At 39.8% G+C, this 19,782-nt stretch overlaps 2 non-coding genes across 2 annotated transcripts; both read right to left on the bottom strand.

Moving 5' to 3' along the window:
- Positions 1 to 358: 358 nt before the first annotated feature.
- TRNAC-GCA (transfer RNA cysteine (anticodon GCA)) lies at positions 359 to 430 on the bottom strand. Its single transcript has one exon. It is a non-coding gene; the product is annotated as a tRNA-Cys (tRNA).
- A 448-nt stretch (positions 431 to 878) lies between these two features.
- TRNAC-GCA (transfer RNA cysteine (anticodon GCA)) lies at positions 879 to 950 on the bottom strand. The gene has a single exon. It is a non-coding gene; the product is annotated as a tRNA-Cys (tRNA).
- Between the last annotated feature and the right edge of the window lie 18,832 nt (positions 951 to 19,782).

Below are 19,782 nucleotides of genomic sequence, written 5' to 3'. Positions count from 1 at the left end.
TCGATCTGCAGTCGAATGCTCTACCATTGAGCTATTCCCCAATGTCCATAACCGTAATGTCGAATTCACTAAAATAAAGGCAATGATCCGTGCTGTTACAGGGGGAACTCGGGTTTGAACCAAGGACCTCTCGATCTGAGTCAAATGCTCTACCACTGAGCTATTCCCTCTTGTTCATAGCCGTAATGCATAATTAACTAAAATAAAAGCAATGATCAGTGCTGTTACAGGGGGAACTCGGGTTTGAACCAAGGACCTCTGGATCTGCAGTCGAATGCTCTACTACTTAGCTATTCCCCCTTGTTCATAACCGTAATGTCTAATTAACTAAAATAAAGGCAATTATCCGTGCTGTTACAGGTGGAACTCGGGTTTGAACCAAGGACCTCTCGATCTGCAGTCGAATGCTCTACCACTGAGCTATTCCCCCTTTCTCTTAACCGTAATGTCTATTTAACTAAAATAAAGGCAATGATCCGTGCTGTTACAGGGGGAACTCGGGTTTGAACCAAGGACCTGTCGATCTGCAGTCGAATGCTCTACCACTGAGCTATTCCCCCTTTCTCTTAACCGTAATGTCTAATTAACTAAAATAAAGGCAATGATCCGTGCTGTTACAGAGGGAACTCGGGTTTGAACCAAGGACCTGTCGATCTGCAGTCGAATGCTCTACCATTGAGCTATTCCCCCTTGTTCCTAACCCTAATGTCAAATTTACTAAAATAAAGGCAATGATCCGTGCTGTTACAGGGGGAACACGGAGTTGAACCAAGGACCTCTTGATCTGCAGTCGAATGCTCTACCACTGAGCTATTCCCCCTTTCTCTTAACCGTAATGTCTATTTAACTAAAATAAAGGCAATGATCCGTGCTGTTACAGGGGGAACTCGGGTTTGAACCAAGGACCTCTCGATCTGCAGTCGAATGCTCTACCACTGAGCTATTCCCCCTTGCTCATAACCGTAATGTCTAATTAACTAAAATAAAGGCAATGATCCGTGCTGTTACAGGGGGAACTCTGGTTTGAACCAAGGACCTCTCGATCTGCAGTCGAATGCTTTACCATTGAGCTATTCCCCAATGTCCATACCCGTAATGTCGAATTCACTAAAATAAAGGCAATGATACGTGCTGTTACAGTGGGAACTCGGGTTTGAACCAAGGACCTCTCGATCTGAGTCAAATGCTCTTCCACTGAGCTATTCCCTCTAGTTCATAACCGTAATGACTAATTAACTAAAATAATGGCAATGATCCGTGCTGTTACAGGGGGAACTCGGGTTTGAACCTAGGACCTCTCGATCTGCAGTCGAATGCTCTACCACTGAGCTACTCCCCCTTTTTCCTAACCCTAATGTCAAATTTACTAAAATAAAGGCAATGATCCGTGCTGTTACAGGGGGAACACGGAGTTGAACCAAGGACCTCTCGATCTGCAGTCGAATGCTCTACCACTGAGCTATTCCCTCTTGTTCATAACCGTAATGTCTAATTAACTAAAATAAAGGCAAGGATCCGTGCTGTTACAGGGTGAACACGAGTTTGAACCAAGGACCTCTCGATCTGCGGTCGAATGCTTTCCCGCTTAGCTATTCCCCCTTTCTCTTAACCGTAATGTGTATTTAACTAAAATAAAGGCAATGATCCGTGCTGTTACAGGGGGAACACGAGTTTGAACCAGGGACCTCTCGATCTGCAGTCGAATGCTCTACCATTGAGCTATTCCCCAATGTCCATAACCGTAATGTCGAATTCACTAAAATAAAGGCAATGATCCGTGCTGTTACAGGGGGAACTCGGGTTTGAACCAAGGACCTCTCGATCTGAGTCAAATGCTCTACCACTGAGCTATTCCCTCTTGTTCATAGCCGTAATGCATAATTAACTAAAATAAAAGCAATGATCAGTGCTGTTACAGGGGGAACTCGGGTTTGAACCAAGGACCTCTGGATCTGCAGTCGAATGCTCTACTACTTAGCTATTCCCCCTTGTTCATAACCGTAATGTCTAATTAACTAAAATAAAGGCAATGATCCGTGCTGTTACAGGGGGAACACGAGTTTGAACGAAGGACCTCTCGATCTGCAGTCGAATGCTCTACCACTGAGCTATTCCCCCAGGCAATGTTGATAAAGCGTTAAGCAACGCTCGAACAGAGTAGATTTTACTTAAAATAGTTCTAATCCCGGAGTAATGCGGAGCCAATTCTCTGAAGGCTCTCAAGTAACTCTCGCATTCTTCGCTTTCAGAGCAATAGGAACAAGTTGGGAAAGCCAAAATATTACCTCTCCGAGTGGAGATGACTATCACTACCCCTTAAACAACCTAAATATATGCATCTATCGCTTTTTTTAATTCTTTGCAAGTGCAGGAATTGAATTTTAAAATAGTCTATTGTTCAAGCCTTTTCAATATCTCTCAATTGCTGTGGAAACTCTACTCTTTCGCTATACCTCAACCGCATTCTTAGTCTACCAGTACGATTTGTAACATTTGTCCATATCAAAGCTGAATCATACCTCGCCACACAAAAAGCAAATGTGCCCAAATCATGGAAGCCACAACCCAATCACACATAAGCTAGGCTCCCACTTAACCAAAATAATTATTAAACAGTTAAATACTCACAAAGATTGGCAAAATCAATCTCCTTCAGTAATACGCAAGGCTTAATTATATTATTTGCCGAACAAAATTAATAGAGCAAATTTAAAACTTAACTGCTTCCTTCGAAATTCTATCAAAGAATGAATCAACTGTTTAAAAAAAGGTTTTTTCCGCTAATAGGGCGCTATCATACCAACAGCAATTCCGTCATATTTAAAAAATATACATTGCCAACACTTTTTTCAAATAAAGAATGATAAAAGTGCGTAAAAAAGGTCTTTCACAAATAGGCCTAGGGGGCGTATAAACTAAACAGCAACAACGCTCTACAGCTACACTAATCTTTCACAAACAAGGAGTACTATAAACCCACTACTGGAAACGGTATTTTTATTCAAACGTAAAACAATTTCGCTTAAGCTTAACATCTCTAGACATCGGTAAAAATGTCTCTATCACTCCTAGGTAACTGTATGCACAGGATTTTACGACATTATAACTCAAATTCATCTGATTATGTTTTAACAAGGTTAAATCTAACTGGGAGTAAGATGAAAGGAGTAGAAGCTTATCTGTTTAAGGAAATATGAAATTTTATCTTAACAGTTCGTTAAATCATAAGTTTATAACGAAAAAGCGCGGAAGGGGAAAACGAGCAGACAACAGCGATTTTTGGGGGTAGAAGCAGAAGGTTAAGAGCGCCATCTGTCGTCCGTGCCAAAGTTGAACTTCCACTCGAAACGCAATGAGAAAGTGGATAAAATAATGCCATCAGCTATTTAACTGCGTCGATATATTTAACGACTTGACCCATGACATGCCCATAACACTGGCTTCTATGAATCCTATTTATTCTTGGATGCTAGGAAACTTGGTAGACGTAACAGTCTGTACCAAGTACCCAAGCATCCTTCAATAAACGCCTGGCAACATTGTGGTACGCATGGTACAACTAAAAAATAGGATGTGTATCTATCTTTCCAGTCACTCCAAGTCGTTAAGCCCTCATTACAGAGGATTTGAAACACTATCGTAATTCCAAGTGTCTCGAATCTCTACGTTCCTGTCCATTATGAACAGTGCTGAGAGAATGATACATCAGAAAGAGCCATTCAAATCGAATTGCCGAAAATATTATCCATATTTTCATTTCATATAACAGAGAAAACAAATTATTATGGTTCTGAGAGGAGCTTCCCATTTTGGTTGTTGTTCTCAAAAATATATCGCAATGCACGGGCCTAGATAGATATTGGAGGCAATGAAGGAAATATATCACAATGCGTGGGCCTTGATAGATACAGGAGGCAATGTAGGAAATATAACGCAATGCACGGGCCTAAAAAGATATAAGAGACAATGTACGAAATATAACGCAATGCACGGGCCTTGATAGATATAGGAGGCAATGATTTAACGACTTCGGTACTTGGGTTTATCTTTAATATTTAAATAAATATAATTATTTTTAATTATTTTAATCGCCAGTAAATAACTTTAAAAATAGTTAAATCGTTTAAAATAAAGTTGTTCCTATTATCTTTCGAAACTTTGCTAATATTGACGTTTAAAGTGAAGGGTACCCCTCTTGCCCGCTTTTTTCAAATTTTGGGGTATATATACATTTCGATTCCATTATAATAATAGATAAAAACGCATTCGCGTGAACCTTTGGTGGAAGCCCTGCCATTGGGAGGCTAGACGTTTCTCGTAACCCTAGCCGATCGCCGCGTATATCTTAAAACCAAATAATAGATAAAAACGCATTTGCGTGAACCGATGGTGGAAGCCCTGCCATTGGGAGGCTAGACGTTTCTCGTAACCCTAGCCGATCGCCGCGTATATCTTGAAACCAAACAATGACGGAGGGGAAGAAGCAGAATGTACTGATTGGCGTCCATGTGGAATGGACAAAAGACCTGAAGATGGTGGTGCATTGAAGCTGGTGTCAATGTGGAATTGACGAAGAACAGAAGATGGTGGTGCATAGAAGCTGGTGTCAATGTGGAATTGACGAAGAACAGAAGATGGTGGTGCATGGAAGCTGATGTCAATGTGGAATTGACGAAGAACAGAAGATGGTGGTGCATGGAAGCTGATGTCAATGTGGAATTGACGAAGAACAGAAGATGGTAGTGTATAGAAGCTGGTGTCAATGTGGAATTGACGAAGAACAGAAGTTGGTGGTGCTTGGAAGAAAGCACGTACAGACTAGTGTCCATGTGGGATGGACAAAGACTAGCAGATTGTGGTCCTTAGAAGCCAGTTAGTAAAGACTGGTGTTGGTAGATGAATGACCAAATTTCCGTGAACCGCGAACGCGTTCCGGAAATCGGGTATTTGTTTGCTCCGATTTGTAAACTGCGAACGCGGTCACGTGGGGTCTGACAGACAGACAGACACACAGACAGACACGGCCGGTGTAATACCTCTCACGTGACATACGTCACTCGGAGAGGTAAAAATGACCAAGATACGGCAGAACTTTCACTTCAAAATCTGAATCGTCCAATGGCAATTTGACCACGGATTTTTGGCAAAACTTATTTTTGTAGGAGCAAACGTCAAAATTAGAACTAAAAAGTTCATTTAGGACGCTATCACTGGCCTTTGCCGCCTGGTTAATGAAAGCTATGACTTTAAAAATAGTCCGCTCTCTAACGTTGCAAATGTCACTGCATTCCCAATACGAAGCTTTTTCTTTGGTTTCAATAAACCCAGATTCGTTAACTACGATATTCGCTTTGGGATTTTTGTCCTTTGAAACGTTTTCTACTGCATTGAATTAATTCGTGACAACACCGAAATCATTAACTTGCAAGCAGCGTTCAATGCCTCTGTTCAGTCTTTTCTGGTCAATAAAATTACCAGTTTCATCAACCCATAATTCATTAACTTTTTCGCCGCGACGAGAGCTTTCTCGTAGCACCTTTATTACAAGACCATTTTCGTTGAACCGCAAAATTTTTTCATAGCGCTTTTCGTGGTCCTGGTTTTTTAAAATTCTGCCATCATTCCCCAAAGTAAAATATGTTGTCTAGTGATAAAAAGCTTCTTCGAGATTATTGTGAAGCCTTTTTCCTCCAATGACTTTGATAAAATTGTCACTATCTACCAATCCAATTTCTTGACTTTCTTGGCAAAACTTTTGAAATCTTCAATAAGTAACGAACGTCTTGCCTGGAAGGCCGAATATATTTGCCTTTTTAGGTGAAATGTTTTTCCAGATAGCAACTGGCATTGGAGTTTGTGGGATGTAAATTTGGAACTTTGCTTTTTACATGAATAAGCAGAAGTTTTTGTTGACAGCAAACGTTCCGTAAGTCGCGTGATCAAAAACCTCTTGAAACTTTCGGCAATCATCTTTTTATTTTTTGTTTTAAAAATTCCTTTGTTGAAGGAGATTTTTTTAACATAATAGTTGGCAGGATTCGCACCACCTTTTCTTTGTCGCGAAGTGCCACATATTTTAGGGGCCTGCAAAACCTTTTCAATTTTTGTTGAACTTGTCAATAAAGACTTACGATTACGTCCATCACTCGAATTTTTACTCTGAGAGAGCTGTTTTTTTTAAATAGTACCTTTTACACCTAACTCGGTTTGATACTGAGTTTTCCAAAATCTTATTTACCCTAGCCTGAGCTTGGTCTTTCAACGCAATTTGCTTTAAATATTGTAAGCGCTTTTTTTGTTTCTTAGCACGTAGCAGCGAAACCATTTTAGTTCTTTTTCAGAGCCAGAAAGGCTTCTTTTTAAGCAAGAAAGGACTCCCTCTCTGGTGAACCACGAAAAAAGGTTTCTCTGTTGAACCACGAAAAAAGGTTTCTCTGTTGAACCACGAAAAAAGGTTTCTCTGTTGAACCACGAAAAAAGGTTTCTCTGTTGGACCACGAAAAAAGGTCTCTTTGTTGAACCACGAAAATAGGTCTCTCTGTTGGACCACGAAAAAAGGTCTCTCACACATTAACACAAACACAAATACAAACAATGAAGCAAGAAAAATTTTCTTACCTTTAAAAAGACACTAAGAAATTGCAATGTACAGCTTAGTTTGCTTTTAGAAAAGCGTCAAACCCAAGCCAACTGAAACGATGCTTAGCAAACTTCACAGCTGAAAATAAGAAAACCCAAAACTCTTAAAAATGTAATTAGGCTTACCTATAAGCTTTCACGAGTGAAGTGAATGTCTTTTTCTGAATTAGAAGCACGCGTGCCGTGATAGGACGAACTTCACATCCAGTTCAGTTCAGCTCAAATGTAGACCAAAACATTGAGACTGAAAAAATTTATTTGTAGCAGTCGCACTCGCTGGGGCCACTCAGCCATAGCCAACTCGATCACGCAACCACCTGTGCACGTTTTCCCCTCCAGTAGTCCAGGCCCATCATCCTCCTTACTCGATGGAAAATTTCAGCTGGTCAAGTTGCTACCAATCTTCTCCAAGCTTGTGTTTATACTCTATGGCAGGTCGTTCCATGGTGGGAGATTTAAAACTGCATTATTTTATTAACCATCTTCGGTGAATATTCTGCTCCGTATAGTATGTTTCATGTGACGCTCTCATTGTACAAACAAACGGTTGATAGCATATTCGTACTTAGACTCTGTATTATCGGTTTATTCGCACTGAAGTTCTTTCAAGATCCATAGTTTGAAGTAAAAAATTTCATTATTACCCGTTTTGAGTCAAGGATAGTTAGTGGCGGTAACCACCTTAAATATATAGGCTCTTATGCCTCTGTGGTTGGCAGTAAGTTTGACAACGATCATTTTTACATTTGCGCAGAATTTACAACGTTAAACCGCTTTGTTCACACAGTGTTATTTTTTTGCTATATTCACATTGGCGTTTGCTTATCCTCCTAAATTGTTGTGAATATTGTCAGTATTCCATTTAATTATTGAAAGATCATTCGTTAACATATTTTCCAGATCATGTTAAGTTAACCCTGCACTTTTGCAACGTTAACAGCAATAGGGTTGATAATTGATTATTTACTCAAATTCAATTCAGAAGACTTCATCATACATTAACATATTTTCCTTCATCAACTGTACATTCAAGTAATTATTTTTATATTTACTGGACAATTCATTTTTAAATGCTTGTTCCACTAGATTTAGATCAATACTAATAATATGATAATCAGTGGCAAGTGACGCTTGTTACTGCGTCTAAACTTGTGTTCAATTGATTTCAACTATGACAAGGTGTAAATTGGAAGTAATTTTAATTGAAAGAATAGAACTAAACTTAAATATTGAATAGATGTAGAATTTGGATCATATGGTTTATTTTTAGAATTCAGCTATGACAAGGTGTAAATTGGAAGTTATTTTAATTGTAAGAAGAACTAAACTTAAATATTGAATAGATGTAGGATTTGGATCATATGGTTTTATTTTTAGAATTTCATACAGCCAAATTAGATGGAAATTTACGAAGTGAATATACGTCAAACATAGTACATGAAACACACAATAGGGTGCAATGTCAGAGAGTAAGGATGACGGTATAGAACAGGTTTTACCCCCTTCTTCCCCCCCTTCAGGGGGGGTAAAACCTGTTCTATACCGTCATCCTGGGGGTTGGGGGGGAAGGGGGGGGGAATTGATGACGTCACGTGAAGGTGTTGGGGGGGAGGGAGGAAATTGATGACGTCATGTGATGGTGTTGGCGGGAAATTTGAATTTATTTTTAGTGTATTGGTATGACGTCATGGCAAATTTTTTATGACTTAACGTGGCTGGTACTTGTAGGGATAGGCTTATGCTAGGCTTATGGTATTGTAGATCCTGGTAGGCTTATGCTAGGTTATTCTAGGCTTATTATTATTATGAATCAGAATTTAAGTCAAAAACGTTTAATGAACACAATCAATTCCAATTAATTCGCGAATGTACGCGTCGTTATTTAAGCAAATGTAGTTTACGCGTCAAGTTTTTGTCACGAACCAAGTTACAAAAATCTTCGAAAATGCTCGAAGGAACTATACACGCAGCTAGGAAATTTTTTACACGGTCGTTATCATTGTGCGACATAGTACCGCGACTTACATAATAATTTTGATATATATCATTCATGCGTTTTACAATAGCTTCGTACATGCATTTAATAACTTCGGCTTGATCGTTTAAAAGCTTGAAGTGAAAGCTCATAAAACTAAATTTCTCGTTCAGTTTCCCTGCTTCGGCCTTTGTTAGAGTGAATACGCTGCCATCGTCGAATACTATACTCCCCTCCATAACGGTTATTTTTATTTTCAAGTTCAAGTAACGATAATTACCCCAGTCGCCACTTTCTATAGCTGAATATATCTCCGTCCACTCCTCCATAAATTCCGTCAAAACGTCTTCCGAGATTGCGAGAATAGTCCCGTCCTTCTTTGTCAAAAGTAAGCTTGGCTCAAATCCATTGACCCCAAACACCACCGAGCATTCAGCCCCGAGTCTAACACGGGCGTTCACGCGGTAATCTAAAACACGACCTCCTACTTTGGTGGACATTCTTACGGGAGGTCTTTACGGTTTAAAAGCTGAGGACTGAATGATCTTTATCGCGAGATTTTCTTGAGAGTGCGGGGTTGATAATTAGCTTGAGGGTATATTGAATGGTGCTTTTTTATTGCCCTTTATTGGCCAGATGGTTTAGGACCTTAAAAGGGGGCGTAGCTAAACCAGTTGTATTGTTAACAATGGAATCTGAGTGATTTATGACTCACACAAACGTGTTAAGACATTCCATCGGCTTTTTATTTATACGTAATATTTATACGTAACATCGTTCAGACTGGTCTATGGCCATAAAAAGGGACAGAACTTGAACAAAAGAATTTATCCCCATCCGTTTTTATTTTTCCTATAAAGACGTGCTTTAATGGGTTTAGGGGTATGGTCGAATCAGTTGTATTGTTATGAATGGAATCTATTTTCGGATTTATTGCTTTGTTAGTCGGTGACTCTTCCTACCACGAAACATTTAATTGTTTCCAAGTGTTTGCCCTGAAGGCATTATCCTGACAAGTCTCAACATGTTATGTCTTTGTCGCGTTACCCGAAATTAAAGTAATATTTTTAAAATACCAAAATGCAAATTCAACTAGGAATACAGTTACTAGGATGAAAGTAACTGCCACTATTTTCCCTGGCTTTGAAAGAGCTTCGCGAATTAACGTCTGCTTAGTAACAGCATCCATTACAATCTAACCTTTCATCCCCTTATTTGGGGTATAAATAGAGGCTGATTTGGTCAGGACCTCATTTGATTGTTAGACACCGCCAGGATAAGATGAATCGTGAAATTACCCGTCTAGAAACGTTTGGGGCATTTGCGAGTACGTTTGTAAAACCGTCAGAACTAGCCCGTCATGGGTTTTACTATTTAAGTTCGGGGACGGACGCTGTTAAATGCCATTTTTGTGACTTAACGCTACGAGGATGGGAACCTAACGATAATGTTTTCGAGGAGCATCAGAAATTCAAGGCAGACTGTCCATTACTTCAAGGATTACCAACAAATAACATGCCTATATTCATCCAAAACCCACTGACTAAAGACATGCCACCAAAGAGAAAGTACAGAGATGTCCCTCAAGAAGAGTGGGAGAAAGAAAATGTCATTCCGCCAACCCAACCGATACCAACAACACTTACTCCGAATGACGATATTGTACTAAGAATTAAACGCGTTAATCTCGAGAAAGCTATAATTGAAATGTTTATTCAAGAACTTTTGCGACATGAAAGTTAGATCCTATTATTGTAATATATTCCATACCTCATTACCTTTCTAAATTATAAAAGAACCAGTCAAAAACTTGAAATGTAACTCGAAATAAATATATTTTTTTCCTTAATTTGTTCTTTGTAATGCTATTATACCTACTACAGTCTTGATAAAACCTCGTTGAAATAAATTCTAACTAAATTTATCAAAATCATTCCTATTTTCAATTTGGTCTTTGACAGTTCCTCAAAATCATTTATGGCTTTAGGGAGGGGTGAATGACCTCGGGTCCCTGAGATGCATTGGAATTTATTTTTCTTTAATTGGGCCACCCCACAGGTTGATTTATGACCTTGAAAAGGGGGGGGGGGCTGAACTTGAACAAAAGCATCTATTCCCTTTGTCTTTTGGGGTCATTCCAAGACTTCTATGGCCATAAAAGAGGGCTGAACTTGAACAAAAGAATTTATTTTGTCAATTCTTTAATTGGATCCCATACCAGATGGTTTAGGACCTTAAAAGGGGGCGTGGTCGAACCAGTTGTATTGTTATAAATGGAATTTATATTTAGAGTGTTTTAGGACTAGCCCAAACGTGTTAAGACATGTTTATGACATTGAAAGGGATCTATTTTTCTCTAATTGTATCACGAAAGTATAAAAGAGCGGATCACTCTAGGCTACTCATCAGTTTACTTCTGACCGCTGTTGATGAAAGCCAAGAAATCTTCTGCTCCCAAACAAAACGTGTGAGTTATTGCGTGCCCATATCATTGTGCTTTAGTATTTTTAACTTAGTTTTTATACGTGTTTTAGTATTTTCATTTTAACTTAGTTTTTTAATTTTTTTACAAGTGTTTTAGTATTTTCATTTAGTTTTACAAGTGTTTTAGTATTTTTAACTTAGTTTTTATATAAGAACTTTAAATTTTTTTATAAGAACTTTCAATTTTTATTCAATTTTTTTATAAGAACTTTCAATTTTTATAAGTACTTTATTGTTTTAGTATTTGACTGTTTTTTTATAAGTACTTTCAATTTTTTTATAAGTACATTACTGTTTTATTGTTTTAGCATTAGTGTTTTATTGTTTTAGCATTAGTGTTTTAGTATATTTTTGTGTTTTAGTATTATTATTTATGCCTGTTAAGTTTTATTATTAGTATTTTGCTGTATTTGTATTTTTAAATTATCGCAATGGCCAACTCTAGTGTAGAAATTGAACTCCCTATTGAAGTTGATAGTTTTTTAGGCGACTTTCCAGACTCGTTAGAAATAGCCTTTTTAAATGCCGATGACACTTTTATGGCAAACTATTCTACACCCCCGTCTATGTTTAACATTACCCCGCAGTCTAGGGCCAACAATAGCCCTCTTACTCCTTTGTCCCCTCTGGAAGAGGCGTTTCAAAACGACGATGTTTCTTTCTTAGACCAGGGAGCCCAGCGGTCCTATAATTCCTATAAAATCCTATATTTTTGAATCTGTCCTATTTTATCCTGTAATTTCATGAAAGGTCCTATAATATCCTATATTTTTGACTTAGTACAAGTTTTCGTATAGTTTAGTATAAAATTTTTCAAAATTTATCCCAAGATCACATTCACATTGGACTAGACACCGAAATTGCGGAGCTCGCTTCGCTCGCTCAGGGTTTTTTTTTTAATTACATTAATAAATAAAATATAATACTAAAATAATAATATTATAATTAATTAAACTACTCTTTTCAAAGAAAAATCTAATTTGTTATTATTTGAGATTTTTGTATTTAGTTTAAGCCAAAATTCTATTATATATGAGCATTTTTAGTCCTATATTTTCCTATAAAAACACATTTTTTCTCCTATAAAATCCTATAATTCCAGAAAAAAGATCCTATTTTTCCTATAAGGAATTTACATTTTTGACTGGGCTCCCTGTTAGACGGTTATTGTACCCCACCATCTCAAAATGAGTCAATGGATGAAGGGGAAGGACAGGTAGGGGGTGGGGTTCTTACTCCTCCACCGCCATCTCCGCTAGTTGCACCACCAGGTGTAAACGTACTTTCTAGCGGGGTAGTGTCCTTCCCCAATTTTAATCTTGATGAATGGGAAATGGAAGTACGATTTGACAATAACATCGTTGAATCTGTAAGCGACTTCCTAGAATACGTTTTGGACGACTGTTTACCCGATGACATGATTGCAAATTCAATGACAAGCATTAGTAATCTAGGCATTCAAACCGCGGACTAGTTTTAGAAGAAGAGACCAAATAGATATTGGATTTATATTAGAAGTAGTCGCGGATAAGTCGTATAACTCGGAAGGGGGTTCAAAGTTTTTTCTTGGTCCTATAGGAATATTCATACAGCGTGTGAGGTTGCCCCAAGGCGCTCGCCGAGGAAAGGCTATTGGAATCTGTAGCTTCGAGACTTTTGCCAGGGAGAAGAAATGTATTATACAAATCAAAAACAACGATCGGCTATGCCTCCCTTATTCTCTAGTTTTTGCTTGAATACACAGGGATCATACAATGCATCCCCTTGACAAAAGCCTCGAGGCGGATTTCAAAACACTATGTCGTACCGATATTAGTAAAAAATCAGGAGAGAGGCTTAGGAAGATGGCGGAGGAATTAGCCCTGGCGGCGGAAATACCATTGGACGAATGCGCGGGGGCGGGTGCTCTACCTCGATTTCAAGCGAATTTGTCTGATTACCAAATATTAGTATTTACAGTTAGAGCAAACGTCCCCCACCGTATTTTCGGGGAAGCAGATTTCATTGTCGGTGCCGATGGTAATCCAAAGCGGCGGCTATACCTTTTCAACTATCAAAATCATTTTGACGTCATCACCAAACCTAAGCCTCTCTTCCATTTCGATTTTTTCTGCGAGAGGTGCCTTGTGGGATATAATCATTTAGACTTTAAGAATGCATGCAACAATTATTAATATTCCTGTCAAAGGGCCGAAGATTGCGAGGGGGGAGAAATTAGATGCGGTACCTGCCATCGCGACTTTAGGGGGCAAGAATGCTTTGACGCCCATAAGGCTAGTGGAAGCAAAACCTTATCCGTTTGCGAAAGGGTTTTTAAATGCCCCCGATGCGCGAAAACAATAGATATGGGGAAACGCAAGTCACCTCACAACTGCGGTGAAGTGTATTGCGTCGTCTGTAAAAAATTCAACCCACACCCCCACTATTGTTTCATGCAGGTTACCGACTCTAAAGCCCACCCTGCGGCTAAAAAAGCTAAGACCCATCCTTCGGTTACTATCTTTTATGATTTCGAATGTGTTCAAAATACCCAAGACCCTTCAAACCCTAATGCTTTCCTACACACTCCTATCTTATGTATTTCTCAAACAATCTGTGATCAATGCATTCTCGAGAAATCTGATCAATTTACTTGCGCCACCTGCGGCCCTCGAGAACGGGTGTTTCTTGGAAATGATGCTGTTCTGGATTTTTTAAATCATCTTCAAGAATTCCACAATTCTCCCAAAATAACGGTTATAGCCCATAATGCGAAGGGATACGATTTACAATTTCTGTACAAAGCCATGTTAGCCATCAAAGCGTGGCGCCCTCAAGTGATAATGACGGGAACGAAGATTATGCAAATTCGATATGAGAATTTAACATTTATAGATAGATTAAATTTCATCCCCTCCCCCTTATCTAGCTTTGTATTCACTTTCGGCTTAGACCCTAGTTTAAATAAGGGACATTTCCCCCACCTGCTCTTCAACTTTGTTCCCGAACACGTGTTTGATCCAAAAGATCCTACGAGTACTAATTATATCTTGAGGGAAAGCATGCCTCTTTTAGAATCTTACGCGCCAGACAGGCTAACCGAAAAACAACGTTCGGTTTTAATTTCATGGTACAACGAACAAGTTGAAGCCAAAAAAGGTTTCATTGATACATTATTGCCGTTTGGACGTTAGGATTTTAAGAGAGGGGTGCTTAAAGTACAGGGAGATTTTTGAGAAGATTGCGGACGTTAACCCTTTTAACACTGCCGCGACAATTGCCGGGCTTTGCAACGCCGTTTTCAGGAAGGACCACCTAGCGCCAAATTCAATTGGAATTGTTCCACCTCACGGCTATAGAATGAAAGACCCTCAATCTAAAGTAGCCATCGAGTGGTTGAGGTGGGAAGCCCATAAGCGCGGGGTCATTATTATGTCGGCTTTTAACGATTCCGAACCTAAAATTTTGAACATTAAAGTCCACGGGCTTCTAGTAGACGATCTTGGCGCAGATCAAAAGGTCGTCTACCAATTCCAAGGTTGTTTTTGGCACGGGTGTAGAACCTGTTTCCCGGTAAACAGAGACCTGGTTTTGCACGGTGACGTCACCCAAACTTTACACTCCCGCTATACTGATACTTTGAACTGTAATAAGAGGCTTAGGGAGCTGGGGTATAAGGTAATCGAAATGTGGGAATGTGTATTCCACAAATTGAGGGAGCAAAAGCCCGAAATTAACACCTTTCTATCTTCTATTCATATCCAAATCGATGCGTGGGAACCGCTCAATCCCCGTAACGCATTTTTCGGGGGACGTACTTCCGCTCTGTGTCTTCATCACAAGGTTAAGCCGGGAGAGGAGATTCGATATGTCGACGTCACTAGTCTATATCCATGGTGTAACAAATACGGTAAACTACCTTACGGCCACCCTACGATCTTGACAGACAACTTCCCACCCATTAACGAGATTGAAGGTTTTATTAAACTGGATATCCTCCCCCCTCGTAACCTCTTCCACCCAGTTTTACCCCAAAAGATCGGGGGGAAATTGTGCTTTGCCCTGTGTCAGCTGTGCCCTGAAAACAAATATTAAGGGGATTGCACACATTCCGACGAGGAAAGAGTTATTAGGGGGACGTTTGTGGCGGACGAAGTCCATTTAGCGGTTAGAAAGGGTTACGTGGTTGTTAAAATCCACGAAGCCTGGTCGTACAAAATATCTCAGTACGACCCCGTAACTAAATCAGGCGGGCTATTTAACAATTACGTTAACTGCTTTCTGAAGCTAAAACAGGAAAGTAGCGGTTGGCCTTCTGACGTAGTAACCCAAGCGCAGAAAGAGCAATACGTAGCCGAGTACTACGAAAAGGAAGGGGTAAAACTTGATCCTAGCTGTATCGAGAAGAACGCTGGCAAGCGTACCAAACTGTGTTTGAATTCGTTTTGGGGCAAATTTGGTGAAAGGACTCGGCTTGACAAGGTTGAAGTCTTTGAAGATCCACAGAAGTTCTTTAACTTGTCCTATGACCCAGCAATTGAGGTCAAGACGTTGATACCCGTTAGCGACGACATTTGCGTTGCTAAATGGTGTTAAATCAACGAGATTGACCCAATTAATAAAAATGTCAGTGTTCCGATCGCAGCGTACACCACTGCCATGGCTAGGATTAAGCTTTATTCCTACCTCGAACGCTTGGGTGAGTCTGTTATTTATAGAGACACTGATTCAATACTGTACGTTTACACACCAGGGGGCGTCGAAATCGAAACTGGTAATTTCTTCAGTGAAATGACCAATGAGCTTGAAAAGTACGGACCCCAGGCCTACATCGAAGAATATGCGAGTGGTGGATGTAAGAACTACGCATACCGAGTTGTGAACCCTGATACCGGATCGACAGCCGTCGAAATGAAGGTTAAGGGGTTCCGACTTAACCATACCACCAGAGATTTGGTTAACATGGATAGGTTAATGGGGCTTATAGGCATCGGTGAAATGTCCTGTGATTAACTAATTTTTTCGTCAATGCTTCCTTAAATACCCCCATGTATTTTCGAAATTGCAATTGTTCATTTTACGTGTCGATCTCATCTATATATACAGGGTGATTCTAAAATGGTGGTATAACCGAACTACTGTGGGTTCTATGAGCGATTTTAAGTCGAAAATGTTCTATGGCATTTTGGCATCCAGGCCACCGTTTAAAGCTATGGTAAGAATCATTTACGGATGACCACTTAAAATTAAATAATTAATCAAAAGCCCAGCGGGTTGAATACATTTTTTAAGGGGACTCACGTGTTTAGTAATCGCGCGCTCGCGCGATTTACTTCCCCGTGAACTCCATAGCTTGAAAATGGGTTCAAATGGGAAGATTCATGCCTAATTGAAAAAAACCTAACCCAATGGGGAAATGCATTGAAAATTTAATAAAAAAGGACCAAATGGGAAGATTCTTGCCGGATTGAGTAAAACCTAACAAACAATCAACAAAGGTTTAATGTTTTATTTCCACTCTCTTCTGAGAATCGCAAAAAGAAGTGAAGCTTTTCAAGCAAAATTACACGTATTTTTGTTTAAAGCGGATGTAAACTTAATTTTAACAATTTGATGGTCAATGGAACGTAAAAATTGTAAAGTCAGAAGCCAAATTAAGAAATCAACTAAATGTCAGTTTTTGGCGGTGTAGCGTGTTTTGCCTCATGGAATGAGAGTCTGACTAGATGTTCTCACATTCGATTCTCAAAACTTGATGAATCGCTGGCTTTTGTTTGCTTTCGTGGCCGGATTGCAACTAACTGTAAAGTCAGTTGGAATTTCGATAGGTATTAAAGCTGCTTTTATTTTTGTTTTGTTTTTGAGCTAAGCCTTTTGTTTTCTTGAAATTTCAAACTGATATTCACCGTCGCGCGCCGACATTTAAAAATTTTGTAATGGCACGTGCAGCCTTTTACTATGCTAAAGTCTCGTGACTACGATCCGATCTTTTCAACAATTCTTAAGCCTATTTCAAATTAGATTTTAAACAGCGCAGACAGTGAACGAAACCAACCCGCTCTTTTATTTTAGTAAACCGCGTTTTGAGCCTAGAACGACTGATGGCAGTTTATTCAACCGGTGAATACACCGATATGATACTAGCTTTAGGCTATTGTGAAGGAAACTACGAAGCCGCATCGCGTCGTTACGCGGAATTGTTTCCAAATAGACGTCACCCAGATTCTCGCGTAATATCAAGAACACAGGAAAGATTGCGGGCAACTGGAAGCGTTTTGATTCAAGGGGTGGATCGTGGACGTCCAGCATTAAGAGCAGTGGCAGTCGAGGAAAATGTTTTGGATATGGTGTCTAACGACCCCACTCTCAGCACTAGACGTGTAAGTAGAATGCTCAACATTCCCCAGCCGATCGTTTGGCGAACCATTCACGATGATGATCAACACCCATACCATTACCAAAGAGTGCAGCAATTGCGACCCCTCGATTTTCCAAGGCGCCAATTGTTCTGCCAATGGCTCTTGGAACAACATGATGCGGACAACCATTTCCATGGCCGTATTCTCTGGTCTGATGAGGCACAGTTCACAAGGAAGGGCATTCTAAACTTACACAACTTGCACTATTGGGCTCACGAAAATCCGCATCTCATTAGCAACGCAAGTTTTCAAGAAGAATGGCGTATAAACATTTGGCCGGTATGCTAGGCGACACCCTGATTGGTCTATTTATCCTTCCGTTTCGTCTTAACGCGGAACGTTATTTGGAGTTTTTGCAAACGGATGTTCAAGATGTGTTGGACGAACTACCATTGGCTGATCGTGCGCAACTCTGGTTTCAGCACGATGGGGTACCGCCGCACGTTGGCCGTCAAGTGCGGGCATATCTAGACGAGATGTTTGGCCCAAGATGGATTGGTCGAGCGGGACCCACGCCTTGGCCTGCCAGATCGCCAGACCTTGCACCACTGTACTTCCTTTGGGGCCGCGTGAAGGATTTAGTTTACGCAACGGAAGTCCCTGACGAAGAAACCCTTCGCGCGAGGATCTTTGGTGCGTTTGACATCATCAGGCAAAGTGGCGAGACAAGGAGGGCATGCTTTTCCATAGTCCGACGATCACGGCTATGCGTAGACCATAAAGGGGGACATTTCCAGCAATTCCTATAATAAGAATCCGCGAGAGTAATGCTCGACCACTTCGCCCTCGCCTGGGAAATGCTTTGGTTCATTCTTAGCTTCCTGCATTACTTCTGATTGCCGCGGTTACATTCCGCCCGATGGACAGAGAGTAAAAAGCGATTCGATGGCGCTGGTATGGCCCTTAACTAATTACAGCGCTTAATCAAAAACTAAACTGATAATGGCCACTTGTCATCAAGGTCGTTGCGATGCTACTTTTACTCTTGGATTCACCACAGAAAAGAATTGGCGGGTTATTACGTCCACTCTTCATAAACTTTCCAAATTTATAAACATTTCCAAATTACCGCCAAAGATGAAAGAAAACCACTACAATTTGATCTCTTGCGCGTTTTGCAGCTTTAATACCCTTCCAAATTCCAACTGGCTTTACAGTTAGTATTTTAAATCCGGCCACGAAAGCAAACAAAAGCCAGCGATTCATCAAGTTTTGAGAATCGAATGTGAGAACATCTAGTCAGACTCCCATTCCAAAAACTCCCGCCAAAAACTGACATTTAGTTGATTTCTTAATTTGGCTTCTGACTTTACAATTTTTACGTTACAATGCCCATGTGTTCCGTAACTTCTTACTTCATTGACGATCAAATTGTTAAAATTAAGTTTTGATCCGCTTTAAACAAAAATACATGTAATTTTGCTTGAAAAGCTTCACTTCTTTTTGCGATTCTCGGAAGAGAGTGGAAATTATACATTAAACCTTTGTTGATTTTTTGTATAGTTTTTTCTCAATCCGGCAAGAATCTTCCCATTTGGTCCTTTTTTATTAAATTTTCAATGCATTTCCCTATTGGTTTAGGTTTTTCTCAATTCGGCATGAATCTTCCCATTTGAACCCATTTTCAAGCTTACATTGGTGGAGGACTTCTTTATGGAGTTCACGGGGAAGTAAATCGCGAGCGCGATTACTAAACACGTGAGTCCCCTTAAAAAATGTATTCAACCCGCTGGGCTTTTGTTAACGAATTTAATTAATTTTAATCCAAGAGTTAGAACTATCGGAACCCAAATATCTCCGTCCCAACAAATCCCTCAATTAGGACCAGAAGCCTTTATATTACCCTTACTCCAAACACTGGCAGATAATTCTAACCAAAATGTAGCAATAAATAAAGCTATAGCTACTAGTTTGGATAAATTAGTTAGGGACCTACCTACATTAATCAATAGAAGTTCAGTTCCTCAGACGGGAAAAGTCCCTATTGAACCTCCAGAAAGGTTAGCTTTTATGGGATCGTCTAACAATAACGCCACCGAGTTTTTAGCAGCTTTTGAGGAGTATGCAAAATTTCATAAGCTATCAAATGAAGAAAGGTTAGCTGCATTGCCTCTCCTGTTACGAGGACATGCCTTGTATTGGTATAGGGATTTAGTCCGTCATTATGACGATATGTGTAGTGTAAACCCTTCCCATCCTCATCTAGCTTGGAGAACATTTAAGAGACACTATAAGGTTCAGTTTAGAGATTCCGAAGCTGACTCTAAGCTTAAGATAGAGATAAAC

The sequence above is a fragment of the Phalangium opilio genome, unplaced genomic scaffold, assembly GCF_054372755.1.
Source record: "Phalangium opilio isolate 3A_F unplaced genomic scaffold, DU_Popi_V2 ptg000093l_1, whole genome shotgun sequence".
NCBI lineage: Eukaryota > Metazoa > Arthropoda > Arachnida > Opiliones > Phalangiidae > Phalangium > Phalangium opilio.
The sequence above is the reverse complement of the archived record's forward strand: the minus strand, read 5'-3'. Positions and strand labels throughout refer to the sequence as shown.